The sequence below is a fragment of the Octopus sinensis genome, linkage group LG3, assembly GCF_006345805.1.
Source record: "Octopus sinensis linkage group LG3, ASM634580v1, whole genome shotgun sequence".
Classification (NCBI taxonomy): Eukaryota; Metazoa; Mollusca; class Cephalopoda; order Octopoda; family Octopodidae; genus Octopus; species Octopus sinensis.
In genome coordinates, this window is record NC_042999.1 from 91178657 (window position 1) to 91196987 (window position 18331).

Below are 18331 nucleotides of genomic sequence, written 5' to 3' on the forward strand. Positions count from 1 at the left end.
ATAATATTCTTTTCCTAACGTGACCAATTATATTAAATAGCATAAATATTTTGTTTCGTTATTAATAGGAGTACTGTACTATGACCATTGTAACTTAAAATAACAAGTTTTAGTAAGCGTATTGGTAAATACCCCTTTCGGTCATAAATGACCATAGGATTATACCTAGAAATTTCCCTTCCAAGGCACAAGTCCGGACAGAGTTGTTTCATGAAAGACTCGCAATCGCCCGTGCGTACCAGTCTTCTCTCGCCACACCACTAATGTTATTCAAGGGAAAGCAAAAGCCGATACAGTTTAGCAGCAGTAACGTTGCAGCTCATGTCTACGGTTGAATGAACTGGAGCAACGTAAAATAAACTAACAACCGGGTCCGAGAATCGAATTCAATACCTCTAACCATTGAGCCATGCGCCTCCTTATTTTAATATTTACATTTCTTGTAATTTACAATTATGCATATATTTAATGATTAAAATATTATTTTCAAATTTTGTCAACAAGTTCGGGAGAAGAGGTAAGTCGACTACATCGACCGTAGTGCTCAACCGATGCATTATATCAATTCCGAAAGGATGAAAGTTAAAGTTGACCTCGGCAGAATTTTAACTCGGAACGTAAAGACAGATGAAATGCCGCTAATCATTTTTTCTGGCGTGTTAGCAATTCTGCCAGTTAGCTGCCTTAGTTAATGATTAAAATATTAGCATAGCTAAATTACATTCTCTTATAAAGTAAAAGATAAATATAATAAGACGAAGACAGATAATTTTATCAGGAAGTATGGAAAATAATTACATATACATTTTGGTTTTTGAATCTTTTCAGTGACCGGTATCTATTTTATGACTTGCGACTTGCCAGAGTGTGATAAAGTTAGTACTAAATCCGCAGGGCTTGTAATAAAGAGGTTGTAAATTACATGAAATATAAGTATTAAAATAAGAATTTACATAGATAACAACATTTACAAATTAGTTTCTTATTTCACCAGGTCTCAGGTGTTCGTCCGTAACACTGATAAGGGGATGAAGATATACCATTCCCATTTGTTAGGTTTTCAACATTTTGGCAGATTAGAGACAAAGCTATCAATAATAGCGAAGGATTCTGGCTTTGAAACTTCTGAGAAGGCGTTTGCGGTTCAAGTGTCTCCAAAAGGAATCGATGAAGTCATCGCACTCGTAATTTTTCTTGTATTCTCTGCGAGTTTAATGTTGTTAGTCTGTACGCTCAATCTGACCCCTGGCTTTATCTCAGTATAGGCTGCATAAATGCATAGTTTGAATATATATCCATGCAAAGATTTATAGAGTACACATGGTGTGTTCTGTCTTGGATAGAACTTTACAAAGTATCGCTTGTCATATTAATTTTTCTACTTTCTAAGTTCATCAAATTAGAAAGTAGTTAGTTCAATGGCATGTTTTTGACACTATCCCTTATGATTACTGTTATTAGGTAAATGTTATACAAGAATTTGTGTTGCTGGGAATTGTTTTTCTTACATCTACATCAGCTGACCATCTGATATTTTTGCAAAGAGTAAATGAGCTCCTCCGTCAGATAATATAATGTTTTTAAACTAAAAACAAATCCTTCTTCATCGCATTCAGCAGAGTGCTATTCTCCAAAGACATTTAGTGAGTGTACATGATATTCAACGTAATCTGCAGACGCATTCAACTCTTTTAATTGGTGTTTTAAAGCAAAATATTTGTCTCTCAAAATGCTAGCATTGTCTTAAATTTAATCACAGAAACCTTTCATATTGAAGCATATTTTTTTTTTTTGAAGAAAGTACATATCAACGAACTGATGAAGGGTATGAAATTTAAAAAAATGAAATTTACACATCTTTCACCTGGACAAAATGGTGAGACATAGCTTGCAGTCAAAGCCGCATGATCCGTATTAGTATATAAAGTATAATCTAATGAAGCCAAATAAAACGGGTATTTCTTTACTTCTCGGATAATGTGATCCTTTAGACTAAAACCAATAAGACTAATGAATTTCTGAGCTGTTTTACATTGATATGATTCATGCCACCTGTATTTGTTTGCATAGGTATTCATATGCTCTGAAGAAATAGGTTATACTTGGCCAATAATTCTATCACACCAAGTAATTTGTATTACAAAAAGTGTCGCTATATCGAAATGAAAGCCTCCTTTCACCTAAAAATTAACTACTCCAGGGCAAAAGAGGTTTGAAATGATTACACGTTAAAAATATTTTTATTAGCTCATGAACTGAATTTTAAAGAACTTTAAAATTTTTAAAATTTCAATTTGCTCTTTTTGATGACACATTATTAGTGTGTTCATTTCCTATTTCTTTCTTTTCTACTGACCCTTATTCATGCATAATGTACATGGTAGAATTATAACGAAAGATCTTGTATTAGGCACTACATCATTTAATACTACTTAATATTGTTCAGAAAAACTGAAATTTACCATATCTGGTCTGATAAAAAGGATAATAGGTAAAGTCGACCTTCAGGGAATGTAAACTCAGAACGGCAAGATAGCGCTAATCACTAAGTCCTGCTGGCTAACGATTCTGCCAACTCTCCGCCTTGAATAGGCTATAATAACAACATCAATACACGATTCGGTTTTTTCTTTGAATTAATTATCGTAGAATGCCTACTTGAGCTCGTTCTTAAAAAAGCAAAATTCATGTAGAAGCTATCTTACTTACTCCACACCTCGATATCTTACTTACTCCACACCTTGTTAAAAAAGAAGGGATATCTCTTAATATGTTCAATAGGAGAAACTAGCTCTAATTAATAACATTATTCTTCGACAAAATTATAATCAAAAATTATCTATAGCACATTTATATAAACAATTATTATATCACTCATTCATATCACTTTTTCTAACTGTCATTTGACTTATTCAATACAGAAAAGATTTTAGTTGACCTTGCACGACTGCTACATAAGCTTAGTACATGAACATGGACCAATCAATATGTACATCGACGGATAGCATTCTGAGCCACATTGCTAATTTTAAAACACTGTTTTTATAACAATAGTCGGATTAGACGTAATTCGTGACATGTTTCCTTATAGAGTCTTGAAAATCTAATGTGAAACCGGTCAAATGATTTCTTATATTTTAAAATTCAGTTAAATCTAATTAATTCTAATAGATTCTGTGCATTTTCAACTTCAGTTCCTCTACTCCTCCGCTTGTTTGGATTAACAACATTTTTCTGTATGTATATAACATTATAACTCAGTTCCCTATGACTTTAATAGTTGTAGGCGCGTAGGACGAACCCATCACATCGGATAACAGGAGTGTAACAGATTTAAGACAATTCAAGATAACTGTCTGAGAAAGCTGTTGAAAATCACCTGGCAAGACAAGGTTCGAGCTGATTTGCCAAGCATTTATACATTGCTTAAGAGAGTGTAGGTCAGGCAGGCAGATCACCTTGTTCAAATGCCTGACACACAACTCCCCCAAAACCTTTTACAGCGAATTGGTAGAAGGAAAGCGAACACAAGGTGGACAGAAAAAACGCTTCAAAGATACACACAAAGCCTTATTGATGTGATCCAATACCAGCAAAATGCAAGCACAGGACAGCCCTGCCTCACATAGCTTTACTATTGACAACGATGGATAAACATTATATAGGCGCAGGCGTGGCTATATGATAAGAAGTTTGATTCAGAACAGTATGGTTCGAAGTTCAATCCCGCTGCGTATCTACTATATCCTTGGCCGGATCAAAGCCTTGTAGGGCGGGTGGGGGGAACTGAAAGAAACCCTTGTGTATGTTTCTTTTTGCGTTTGTCTATCACCACCACTTGACTATTGGTGTTGATTTGTGTATATCACCCTAACTTAGTGATTCCGCAAAGGTGACCGATAAAATACATACCAGTTTTAAAACAACAAAGTACTTGGGTTGATTTTTTCGACTAAAATTTCTTCAAAGCGGTACCGCTGGATGGCCACAGTCAAATAGCTGAAACAATCGAAAGATAAAATATATAAAAGATGAGCATCCGACTAAAATGGAATAAGTCTAACCATTTATCATTGCCATTGGATTTGATTATTATCAGTTGTTTCAAATAAAGTGTATTGGATCGCGTAATATTCCCAGCATTCAATCAACCTTAAACATCCAGAGGTTCACAAGAATTAAAGATAGTAAATACTATATTATACCATCGGCACTTATAGTACAAAAGCAAGTGCGGAATCACTAAATAGGAAGTGATTGGTCTAACACATATAACAAGGGGATTTTAGCAATGCGGAGCTACTAGATTAATCCGGTTTTGGACGTGATACTGATATTAAATTCTAAATCTGTGGGCGCTTATTCGTGCTATAAGTGGTAATCTCTGAAACATGGACTTGAATTTATGCCAAAGCGAAACAAATATCTTAAGGTTCGCTCAGCGATTGATTCATCATTATAATAGCTTTGTTATTTCCTCCGTGACTAAAAGAACTATTCACTTTGTAAGCAGGCATGACCATGATTGTTTCACTCAGACAGTTGTGGACAAAATAAATGAAAGAAAATTGTGTCTTGTAGCTGTTTACTTGAATACAACCTCCTTTGATCTTTGTCTCAATATCTTAATGACTAGATCGTACAAAATTCTCTTGTGGTTTTATTGAAAAACAGTTATTATTGCCTGTTTTGTATTGAGAATTATTTTCCAAGCGACAGAATCTGATATATCACAACAACCACCACTACTACTATAACAACAACAACAACAATAGTAATAATAATCACCGTTACACGCTCATATATATATAATAAAATGTATTCAGAACTGTTAAAAACGCGCAGGGAGATGAAAGAAAATTATATAAAATCGAGAGTAGATATAAAAAAATCTCGCACAATACATTAAAATATATTAATAATCTTTTTAAATTCTGGAAAATAATTAAATGAATATATTATACACAGATGTAAACTAAAAGAGATATTGATAAAGCATAAAGAAAAATAATCAATCCATCGACTACTGTTGCGAAGTCTCAACCTCTTCTTGGCTGCTGCTCAATGTATTGCCAACTGGAGTGCTTAAAAACGCTCTGAAGCGTATTTTACGTTAGAGAAGACTAAGAGCATCGTTCTTTCTTTAGGAACATCTACTTTGATATATCATTGATATTGAGTTTTATCTTCAGTAGCGATCTATCTTCTGTCTCATAAAACCCAGCCTATATCTTTTTATTCATCATAGTTAAATTTCAGAATGCCGCATTTGTCTTCACAGTCACGTTGCTTGTTCGCAGAACAGGGAGCTACAATAAATTGTTGGCCTCACTCCCATTACTATCACCTCATCGACCTAGAATATGAACAAAAGGGACGGCGCAAATAAATTGTTCACAAGAGTAAATAAATGAAAAATAAGAGCACAAATCGGCTCTTAATACCACTCATATTACAGTTTAGCTTTCTGAGTCATCCACAATCGCATTGCTTTCCCCTCTGTAACTACAATGATAGACAATAGCACTCAGAGAACGTAAATCTCCGCCAGGGCAACACCAACGTCATCGTTTTTTATTGCCCACAAGAGGTTAAATATAAAGGTTATACATTACAAAGACAATACAAAACATAAAATCGAGGAAACAAAATTACAAAAAGAAATCGAGCAAGGAAGAAAAATTAAAAAAGAAACGAATGAAATTATGAAAATGATAAAATGAGGCGCAATGTCCACTCGGCCCCCAAAGTCGAGTGGTTACATTTAGACATCATCTTGGACAGTTTTTCTCTTTTTTTTTCCCTTTTTTTAAACAAAAAGTTCACATATTCATCATTTTTTATATTGTTCATATCATCCATTATATTTTTCTTTAAAATTTCTCAACTCTTCATATTCCACCAGCCCGTCAATCATAGTCACCAATACTCTATGTGAATCCATGAATATTTCGTATCTTTCTTCATTCAAGAGAACACATATTTCATTCTCCATGAATTTCTCCCCGGGCAGCTTTACCCTTACAAATCCCTTCTACTTGGATGTTCTCCTTTCTACCTCTACACACTTTACGCAGTACTCTAAGAATGTCTTATGTTTAAATTCTTTCTCTCTTGGCTCTGTCTCTACTGTATGTGTATGCTCGAGTTTAGGCGGCTCCTTACTTTCTGGGGCATCCTCTCAGTTTCTGCTGCTGGTCCCTGCGAATGCTCTCTTTATTTCGCCTTGTTTCCTTTTGATGCTGACAAACACGTCAATCCCCTTCATTGCCGCTTTCGTTCTGTCTTCCTTCGTCTTTACTTCTTCTGCATCTCTGACACACTTTGTATCGCTCTTGCCATCTCCGTCTTTCTTTCGATTTGTACTCCAATCTCCACTTCTTGGTCCCTTTCCACAGTCTTCCCACTCGGAGGATGCTCATATCCGGGGCACCACATCCACACACGGCTTCCACCCAACACTCGCAACAATCGGGCCGACAACTCTCAGCAACCACCTCGAGGAATCCCCTCCCGCAATCTCCACCTGGCAGGGGATCGCTTCCACGTCCTCGAAAGTGGCAAAAGCCACAGCCCGATGCTCATCCCTCATCCCATTGGTCCCAACTCGGGATTCCCCCGGTGGAATCTTGAACAGCTGCCACCAACCACCCCGTCTCCACCTCCGGCAGCACCTCACTACTCGAAACCGAACACCGCGCCTGTCCCCACACGCGGGCTGCAGCCCCAGCCCGTTGGAGCGCAGAATAGCGGCGGAACGCGAGGCTGACCCCTCCCCGGCAGCAAACCCCACCTCCACAGTGCCATACGCCCTCTTCGGCCCACGAATGCTGCCCCTTATTAGGGGTCCCGAGCACTCCCCCACACCAACCCGACAGGACCTCCATCCCACCGGTGGCGACCGCCCGCGTGCGGCTGACCATCGTCCCACAGCTCCCACCGCCGACCGTCACCTCCAGAGGGACCAGCCCCACTGCATCTCCCTCTCCCTGCACCAACTACATACTTCCCACGACATCGTCCACATTAACTCTCATCCACCCCACCCCCACCGCAGCAGTCCCCGCACAGCTCCCCACAATGAAAAGCCAACCGCTTCACCCCAACAATGGGGAGAAAAACAGCAAAAAATCACAACAGCAACAAGAACAACCACGCACGATTCGCCCCAACAACATCCAACAGCAACAAAAATAACTTCAACAATGGATAGTCCTAAACAGATTACCCTCAACAACCATTATCTATCTGTCTATGTCTAACTATCATTACATATATATATATATATATATATATATAGTAGTTTAACGCAGGTATAATATATAAGTTACGGGGACGTAACAACACCAACATTGTCAAGCGATGGTGGGGGGGACAGACAGAGACACAAACAGCTATTTATCTCTCCTTCCTCCTTGTTATCACCATGCCAGACTACAGATCCTACCTTCTCACTCTTCACCAACGCCTAAAACTGCCTCTGCTTACTCCCTTCCACTGCTTTCAGTCGTCCATTAACCTCTCTTTACTCATTTTCAAAAAAACTTTTGAAGAGAAAAAAGAAAGGAAGAGTCGCCATGATAGATCGTTAGCCACTACACACATTTTCTCTCCTTGTTTCTCTCCTAGTTTTTTGTGTGTCCCTTTCTGTAGAAGAGCGTAGGCTCGAAACGTAAAATACTTTTTCTATTTCTGAGCGTTTACTAAACATCTGTTTGTTTTATACACCACTGCCTTCGTCTTTTGATTATCTCGTAAACTCTCCCTATATATATACAACGTTTTTCTTTCAGCTTCAGTCTACTAACTCCACTCACAAGGCTTTGGTCGGCCCGAGGCTACAGTAGAAGACTGAACCCGGAACCATGTGTTTAGGAAGGAAGCTACTTATATATATATATTCTGTGCATATATGCATATCTGTGTTTTGTGCGGTGTTTTGTTGTGTGCAACATTTGAATATATATGTGCGCACGCACATATTTTAAAGAACTTTAAAATTTTTAAATTTTTAAAATTCAATTTGCTCTTTTTGATGACACATTATTAGTGTGTTCATTCATTTCCTATTTCTTTCTTTTCTACTGACCCTTATTCATGCATAATGTACATGGTAGAATTATAACGAAAGATCTTGTATTAGGCACTACATCATTAATACTACTTAATATTGTTCAGAAAAACTGAAATTTACCATATCTGGTCTGATAAAAAGGATAATAGGTAAGTCGACCTTCAGGGAATGTAAACTCAGAACGGCAAGATAGCGCTAACACTAAGTCCTGCTGGCTAACGATTCTGCCAACTCTCCGCCTTGAATAGGCTATAATAACAACATCAATACACGATTCGGTTTTTCTTTGAATAATTATCGTAGAATGCCTACTTGAGCTCGTTCTTAAAAAAGCAAAATTCATGTAGAAGCTATCTTACTTACTCCACACCTCGATATCTTACTTACTCCACACCTTGTTAAAAAAGAAGGGATATCTCTTAATATGTTCAATAGGAGAAACTAGCTCTAATTAATAACATTATTCTTCGACAAAATTATAATCAAAAATTATCTATAGCACATTTATATAAACAATTATTATATCACTCATTCATATCACTTTTTCTAACTGTCATTTGACTTATTCAATACAGAAAAGATTTTAGTTGACCTTGCACGACTGCTACTAAGCTTAGTACATGAACATGGACCAATCAATTGTACATCGACGGATAGCATTCTGAGCCACATTGCTAATTTTAAAACACTGTTTTTATAACAATAGTCGGATTAGACGTAATTCGTGACATGTTTCCTTATAGAGTCTTGAAAATCTAATGTGAAACCGGTCAAATGATTTCTTATATTTTAAAATTCAGTTTAATCTAATTATTCTAATAGATTCTGTGCATTTTCAACTTCAGTTCCTCTACTCCTCCGCTTGTTTGGATTAACAACATTTTTCTGTCTGTATGTATATAACATTATAACTCAGTTCCTATGACTTTAATAGTTGTAGGCGCGTAGGACGAACCCATCACATCGGATAACAGGAGTGTAACAGATTTAAGACAATTCAAGATAACTGTCTGAGAAAGCTGTTGAAAATCACCTGGCAAGACAAGGTTCGAGCTGATTTGCCAAGCATTTATACATTGCTTAAGAGAGTGTAGGTCAGGCAGGCAGATCACCTTGTTCAAATGCCTGACACACAACTCCCCCAAAACCTTTTACAGCGAATTGGTAGAAGGAAAGCGAACACAAGGTGGACAGAAAAACGCTTCAAAGATACACACAAAGCCTTATTGATGTGATCCAATACCAGCAAAATGCAAGCACAGGACAGCCCTGCCTCACATAGCTTTACTATTGACAACGATGGATAAACATTATATAGGCGCAGGCGTGGCTATATGATAAGAAGTTTGATTCAGAACAGTATGGTTCGAAGTTCAATCCCGCTGCGTATCTACTATATCCTTGGCCGGATCAAAGCCTTGTAGGGCGGGTGGGGGGAACTGAAAGAAACCCTTGTGTATGTTTCTTTTTGCGTTTGTCTATCACCACCACTTGACTATTGGTGTTGATTTGTGTATATCACCCTAACTTAGTGATTCCGCAAAGGTGACCGATAAAATACATACCAGTTTTAAAACAACAAAGTACTTGGGTTGATTTTTCGACTAAAATTTCTTCAAAGCGGTACCGCTGGATGGCCACAGTCAAATAGCTGAAACAATCGAAAGATAAATATATAAAAGATGAGCATCCGACTAAAATGGAATAAGTCTAACCATTTATCATTGCCATTGGATTTGATTATTATCAGTTGTTTCAAATAAAGTGTATTGGATCGCGTAATATTCCCAGCATTCAATCAACCTTAAACATCCAGAGGTTCACAAGAATTAAAGATAGTAAATACTATATTATACCATCGGCACTTATAGTACAAAAGCAAGTGCGGAATCACTAAATAGGAAGTGATTGGTCTAACACATATAACAAGGGATTTTAGCAATGCGGAGCTACTAGATTAATCCGGTTTTGGACGTGATACTGATATTAAATTCTAAATCTGTGGGCGCTTATTCGTGCTATAAGTGGTAATCTCTGAAACATGGACTTGAATTTATGCCAAAGCGAAACAAATATCTTAAGGTTCGCTCAGCGATTGATTCATCATTATAATAGCTTTGTTATTTCCTCCGTGACTAAAAGAACTATTCACTTTGTAAGCAGGCATGACCATGATTGTTTCACTCAGACAGTTGTGGACAAATAAATGAAAGAAAATTGTGTCTTGTAGCTGTTTACTTGAATACAACCTCCTTTGATCTTTGTCTCAATATCTTAATGACTAGATCGTACAAAATTCTCTTGTGGTTTTATTGAAAAACAGTTATTATTGCCTGTTTTGTATTGAGAATTATTTTCCAAGCGACAGAATCTGATATATCACAACAACCACCACTACTACTATAACAACAACAACAACAATAGTAATAATAATCACCGTTACACGCTCATATATATATAATAAAATGTATTCAGAACTGTTAAAAACGCGCAGGGAGATGAAAGAAAATTATATAAAATCGAGAGTAGATATAAAAAAATCTCGCACAATACATTAAAATATATTAATAATCTTTTTAAATTCTGGAAAATAATTAAATGAATATATTATACACAGATGTAAACTAAAAAGATATTGATAAAGCATAAAGAAAAATAATCAATCCATCGACTACTGTTGCGAAGTCTCAACCTCTTCTTGGCTGCTGCTCAATGTATTGCCAACTGGAGTGCTTAAAAACGCTCTGAAGCGTATTTTACGTTAGAGAAGACTAAGAGCATCGTTCTTTCTTTAGGAACATCTACTTTGATATATCATTGATATTGAGTTTTATCTTCAGTAGCGATCTATCTTCTGTCTCATAAAACCCAGCCTATATCTTTTTATTCATCATAGTTAAATTTCAGAATGCCGCATTTGTCTTCACAGTCACGTTGCTTGTTCGCAGAACAGGGAGCTACAATAAATTGTTGGCCTCACTCCCATTACTATCACCTCATCGACCTAGAATATGAACAAAAGGGACGGCGCAAATAAATTGTTCACAAGAGTAAATAAATGAAAAATAAGAGCACAAATCGGCTCTTAATACCACTCATATTACAGTTTAGCTTTCTGAGTCATCCACAATCGCATTGCTTTCCCCTCTGTAACTACAATGATAGACAATAGCACTCAGAGAATGTAAATCTCCGCCAGGGCAACACCAACGTCATCGTTTTTTTATTGCCCACAAGAGGTTAAATATAAAGGTTATACATTACAAAGACAATACAAAACATAAAATCGAGGAAACAAAATTACAAAAAGAAATCGAGCAAGGAAGAAAAATTAAAAAAGAAACGAATGAAATTATGAAAATGATAAAATGAGGCGCAATGTCCACTCGGCCCCAAAGTCGAGTGGTTACATTTAGACATCATCTTGGACAGTTTTTCTCTTTTTTTTTCCCTTTTTTAAAACAAAAAGTTCACATATTCATCATTTTTTATATTGTTCATATCATCCATTATATTTTTCTTTAAAATTTCTCAACTCTTCATATTCCACCAGCCCGTCAATCATAGTCACCAATACTCTATGTGAATCCATGAATATTTCGTATCTTTCTTCATTCAAGAGACACATATTTCATTCTCCATGAATTTCTCCCCGGGCAGCTTTACCCTTACAAATCCCTTCTACTTGGATGTTCTCCTTTCTACCTCTACACACTTTACGCAGTACTCTAAGAATGTCTTATGTTTAAATTCTTTCTCTCTTGGCTCTGTCTCTACTGTATGTGTATGCTCGAGTTTAGGCGGCTCCTTACTTTCTGGGGCATCCTCTCAGTTTCTGCTGCTGGTCCCTGCGAATGCTCTCTTTATTTCGCCTTGTTTCCTTTTGATGCTGACAAACACGTCAATCCCCTTCATTGCCGCTTTCGTTCTGTCTTCCTTCGTCTTTACTTCTTCTGCATCTCTGACACACTTTGTATCGCTCTTGCCATCTCCGTCTTTCTTTCGATTTGTACTCCAATCTCCACTTCTTGGTCCCTTTCCACAGTCTTCCCACTCGGAGGATGCTCATATCCGGGGCACCACATCCACACACGGCTTCCCACCCAACACTCGCAACAATCGGGCCGACAACTCTCAGCAACCACCTCGAGGGAATCCCCTCCCGCAATCTCCACCTGGCAGAGGATCGCTTCCACGTCCTCGAAAGTGGCAAAAGCCACAGCCCGATGCTCATCCCTCATCCCATTGGTCCCAACTCGGGATTCCCCCGGTGGAATCTTGAACAGCTGCCACCAACCACCCCGTCTCCACCTCCGGCAGCACCTCACTACTCGAAACCGAACACCGCGCCTGTCCCCACACGCGGGCTGCAGCCCCAGCCCGTTGGAGCGCAGAATAGCGGCGGAACGCGAGGCTGACCCCTCCCCGGCAGCAAACCCCACCTCCACAGTGCCATACGCGCCCTCTTCGGCCCACGAATGCTGCCCCTTATTAGGGGTCCCGAGCACTCCCCCACACCAACCCGACAGGACCTCCATCCATCCCACCGGTGGCGACCGCCCGCGTGCGGCTGACCATCGTCCCACAGCTCCCACCGCCGACCGTCACCTCCAGAGGGACCAGCCCCACTGCATCTCCCTCTCCCTGCACCAACTACATACTTCCCACGACATCGTCCACATTAACTCTCATCCACCCCACCCCCACCGCAGCAGTCCCCGCACAGCTCCCCACAATGAAAAGCCAACCGCTTCACCCCAACAATGGGAGAAAACAGCAAAAAATCACAACAGCAACAAGAACAACCACGCACGATTCGCCCCAACCAACATCCAACAGCAACAAAAATAACTTCAACAATGATAGTCCTAAACAGATTACCCTCAACAACCATTATCTATCTGTCTATGTCTAACTATCATTACATATATATATATATATATATATATATATGTAGTTTAACGCAGGTATAATATATAAGTTACGGGGACGTAAACAACACCAACATTGTCAAGCGATGGTGGGGGGGACAGACAGAGACACACAAACAGCTATTTATCTCTCCTTCCTCCTTGTTATACCACCATGCCAGACTACAGATCCTACCTTCTCACTCTTCACCAACGCCTAAAACTTGCCTCTGCTTACTCCCTTCCCACTGCTTTCAGTCGTCCATTAACCTCTCTTTACTCATTTTCAAAAAAACTTTTGAAGAGAAAAAAGAAAGGAAGAGTCGCCATGATAGATCGTTAGCCACTACACACATTTTTTCTCTCCTTGTTTCTCTCCTAGTTTTTTGTGTGTCCCTTTCTGTAGAAGAGCGTAGGCTCGAAACGTAAAATACTTTTTCTATTTCTGAGCGTTATACTAATACATCTGTTTGTTTTATACACCACCTGTCTTCGTCTTTTGATTATCTCGTAAACTCTCCCTATATATATACAACGGTTTTCTTTCAGCTTCAGTCTACTAAATCCACTCACAAGGCTTTGGTCGGCCCGAGGCTACAGTAGAAGACTGAACCCGGAACCATGTGTTTAGGAAGGAAGCTACTTATATATATATATGTCTGTGCATATATGCATATCTCTGTGTTTGTGCGTGTTTTGTTGTGTGCACATGTGAATATATATGTGCGCACGCACATGTGTATATGTGTGTGCGAGTGTGTGTATTTGTGTGTATGTGTGTGTGTGTGTGTGTGTGTGTGTGTGTGTGTGTGTGTGTGTGTGTGTGTGTGCGTGTGCGTGTGTGTGTGTTGCGCGTAGCACATTCCTAGCGATCTAATCTGAAGCACAGACAGCTCAATAAATATTTAACAACTTTAGGATATTCAGAACTGCGATATTAGTTTACATACTTAATCTGTTTACATTTCGAAATGAAATATTTTCATGATAAATATTGAAGAACGTTAAACACTCGGAAGTATCATAACAAACAATCATAAAGGAAAATACCTATATAGAAATAGGACAAGATCTCTTTCTGAAAACCAAGCTTGCAACTTTTAGTATAAATTCAATATATTAACATACATTAAATGTTTATAACAGTAAACAAAATACCTTACCAAAAGGAGTGACTGAGTTTATAAGCACAGGACACGCCTTGTTTGTTTCCTCTTTTGCTACGAGCAAAACCAAACTCTCTACATTGTAAGTTGTTTTCGATTTTTAATGAGCCACGATGTCTCTCAAATGTTGTTAGCTGGATCTATTTTTGGGATTTTGCAAAAGTCAGTATCTTTTTTGTGTACAATTACTGTCATCTCCTCAGAACACAAAGTATTTCTCTTGTTCTTTAAATCATACAGGCGTTCCATTACGTCGCTCTTACTAAACTCTGTTCTGATTTTCCCATGAGATGGTGGTCTTTTCGCATGAAAAACTTTCAGCCCCTTATGTTTCTACAGTTCGTTTTCATTCTATTTTACCTATTTTCTACTTTTCCTTTCTGTGTTAGTTTCCCACCATTTTCCAGCGTACTTTTTCTCCCAATCGCCACAAGATGACGAGGTGTAAATGCTGCTCGGAGAGGGGCTTATAATGAAAGAGAAGATACCTTGCGATTTTCACAGTTTAATCAAACTTGCTTCGCTATACAAACCCGATAGGACTACATGTTGTGGGTAACATCCGCATGCTCCTTTAGTCTACACTGTGCCGTGATACCAAAGGTCAGTATCACTAGCTCTATCTCTGATGATGGCTTTTGTGTTTCTTTTTGTTATACACATTGAGATATGTAGCCCATGACATGCACTTTCTTTTCACCTCATCTTCAGTCAGTTTTAAGCATTCTTCAATGAAAAGAGCACTTTTCGTCCCACACATTGGCCTGGTTTATCTCTCACTATGTTTTCGAAGATTTACAGGAAATCAACACGCCGCTTTTAAAACAAATGTAAGACATCTTCCTATTCGTCCTTTCCTGGATAAATTCGCTATGAAAAGTAACATATTTTCGATATACTTCATCTGCATCTGCTTTTTCCTCTTGTGCTATCAAGGAGTTATTTGTGACAACTTAGCAAAAGATAGAATGTTGTTGAGGTGGTGGCAGCAGTGGAGAAGTTCTTGATGTTATTTATGCTCGTTATAGTTATTTCGACGATACTATTCTTGTCTGTGTCTTCTATTTTGCAATTGAAAGCTCTGTTCAAATTTTTACACGCTCTGTTTTTTAATCTATTTTGAATATAATTTGGAGGCGTGTTTGTTTACATTATTGATGCAACTCCTACTACCATTGTATTGAGCATCTCTTTCTTTCTGTTATTTCTGAAGCTGTTTTGAACAGCAAACAACAACAATACAAATGACAATTAATTTGTGAAAAAATATATAAGTAGGTTTAAATGCCAATAGGCAGACCTTTCAATACGGAAGGTTATATTAAATATATAAAACGATCCAATTATTAAAATGGGAAAGAAAAACAAAATTTTCTCAATAAGATAGCGCATTTAAAACATTACTTTCCCCAGCAGTTGAGCTATAGACGACAGTTGGTTTGAAGTTTCAGTAATAATAATAATAATAATAATAATAATAATAATAATATAATAATAATAATAATAATAATAATAATAATAATAATAATAATAATAATAATAATAATAATAATAAGCATCCCCCACACATGGATCCTCGAAACACTAGCCATTAACAAAGTAGCACCAACAATTATAAAATACATAGGGCACTCTATAAATAAATGGCAAACAATGCTACAGCTCCAAACAAAAGAGGGACTAATGAAAACCAAAGCCATTCCCATTAGAAGAGGAATATTCCAGGGAGACACGCTCTCTCCACTCCTTTTCTGCTTGGCACTGTCACCGCTATCTGATATGTTAAATAGAACTGGATGCGGATATAAATGTTACGGCAAAACGATCAGCCACCTTTTATATATGGATGACCTAAAACTATACGCTGCAAATGACAAACAGCTGGAAACACTATTAAAGACAGTTCATGGATTTACCAAAGAAGTAGATATGAAATTTGGATTAGAAAAATGCGCCAAAGTAACCATGAAAAGAGGAAAACTAGTTAAGAGTAGCAACATCACACTAGATAAAACCAATAAAATAAAAGAATTAGACCAAAGCCAAACTTACAAATACTTAGGAATCCATGAACTAGATAAGACACAACACACACAAATGAAAGAGAAAATGAAAAAAGAATATTATAGACGAGTTAGATCAATACTAAAAACAGAGCTCAATGCTAAAAACAAGATAATAGGTATTAACACTTTAGCTGTCCCAGTTATAAGTTACAGCTACAATATCCTTAACTGGACACTAAATGAACTGACCAAAATAGATAGGAAAACAAGAAAAATAATGACAGGATCTAGGATGCATCACCCAAAATCTGACATAGAAAGACTATATATACAACGTATAGAAGGTGGTAGAGGCCTTATACAGCTGGAAAACTACTATAAAATAACCACCATAGGACTGAAAAAATATCTACTTCAGAAGGAAGGAAAACTGATACAAATAGCGGCAAAACACGAGCAAAACAAAAAACTGTTCTCAGTATTTAAGGAAGCTGACAAATACAAACAAGAAAACATACCACCTAATAAATATGAAAAAGAAGAAGAAGATGAAGAAACAACAAAAATTATAAAACAAATGAAATCCAAACTAAAAATAGAACAGCAACGAACCATGATAAAACGATGGCAAGAAAAGCCCCTTCAAGGTAAATACTGCACTAAACTAAACGCAAAAGAAATAGACAAAGAAAAATCCCAGCAATGGTTGAGAAGCTCAGGACTCAAAGCAGAGACAGAGGGATTTTTAATTGCAGCACAAGACCAAAGCCTCCCCACCAGAAATTACCAAAAACATGTAATGAAAAGAAATATAACAAGTAACTACAGAATATGTGGAGATGGACAAGAAACAATAACTCATATTATCTCTGGCTGCCCAGTCCTGGCTAAGAAGGAATATATTCACAGACATGACAGAGTTGGGACCTACATACACTGGAAGCTATGCCAACATTATGGAATAACAACAGAAAAAAGATGGTATAGGCACACACCAGAAAAGGTCACAGAAAACGAGAAAGCAACCATACTCTGGGATAAGCCGATACACACAGATAGAGAAAGTAAGGCCAACAGACCAGATATAGTTGTCAGGGATCATGAAGAAAAAAATGCTTTCTAATTGATGTATCAATTCCGGCAGATGACAACATGTCTCTAAAAGAAATGGAGAAACTTTCAAAATACAAAGACCTGGAAATAGAGGTAACCAGAAATGTGGAATCTAAAAACAGAAGCAATTTCTATCATAGTAGGTGCATTAGGCATGATAAAAAAATATTCAGACAAATACATAACAAAAACACCAGGACTTACAAACACATATAACATACAGAAAATTGCACTGCTAGGCACTGCACACATCCTACGCAGAACACTTTCCATACAATAACCATCAGAGCATCACAACAAATCACAGCACATACCCAAGGCACACAGAGCTGCGCTCGGTAGGGAAGTGAAAGCACACTATAAAAATAAAACTACTGAATAATAATAATAATATAATAATAATAATAATAATAATAAATAATAATAATAATAATAATAATAATAATAATAATAATAATAATAATAATAATATAATAATAATGATAATAATAATAATAATAATAATAATAATAATAATAATAATAATAATATAATAATAATAATAATAATCTCCACTACAATTGAAAATGGCCCGAAATTTGGGGGAGCAGGATAGTCTAATTACATCGACCCCAGTACTTGACTGCTTCTTATTTTATCGGCTCCGAAAGGATAGCAGGCAAAGTCGATCTCAGCGGAATTTGAACTCAGAACGCAAGGACGGATGAACTGCTGTTATTACCTTCACATAACTTCAAACTACAGACAGAATTCAGTAATCTGGCCTCGCACTATTGGTTCTTCCGAAGTCTAGCATGAACATCTTCAGTGTTGGCAAACTAAAATACCATTCGTATATCATTTGAGAAATACTTTATTAGCCTTTGATATTATGCTTCTGTAGATATGATCATTTGTTTATCGTTCTGGCTTGTCTGAAGCACGCGCTTCATCGCCTCCATAATCTGTACAATATATTATTTGACACTTCATTGGTCTAAAGGTAGAATGTCATGGAATCTAGAAGTCTAATTTTATTAGTTTACTAAATTATCCTCCCACTTCTACCTTTGTACAATATCG

At 37.3% G+C, this 18331-nt stretch overlaps 1 protein-coding gene across 4 annotated transcripts in view; it reads left to right on the top strand.

The window, feature by feature from the left end:
* LOC115209340 (small conductance calcium-activated potassium channel protein) overlaps positions 1-18331 on the top strand; it is a 114070-nt gene that overhangs the window by 90538 nt on the left and 5201 nt on the right. Inside the window, exon 1 of one of the 4 annotated variants that reach the window (XM_029777705.2) lies at positions 14736-14753. The exons of the other annotated variants lie outside the window; for them this stretch is intronic. The gene's annotated coding sequence lies outside the window, so the exon portion shown is untranslated. Of the gene's footprint in view, positions 1-14735; positions 14754-18331 lie in introns of those variants that run through there. 4 annotated transcript variants of the gene reach the window in all.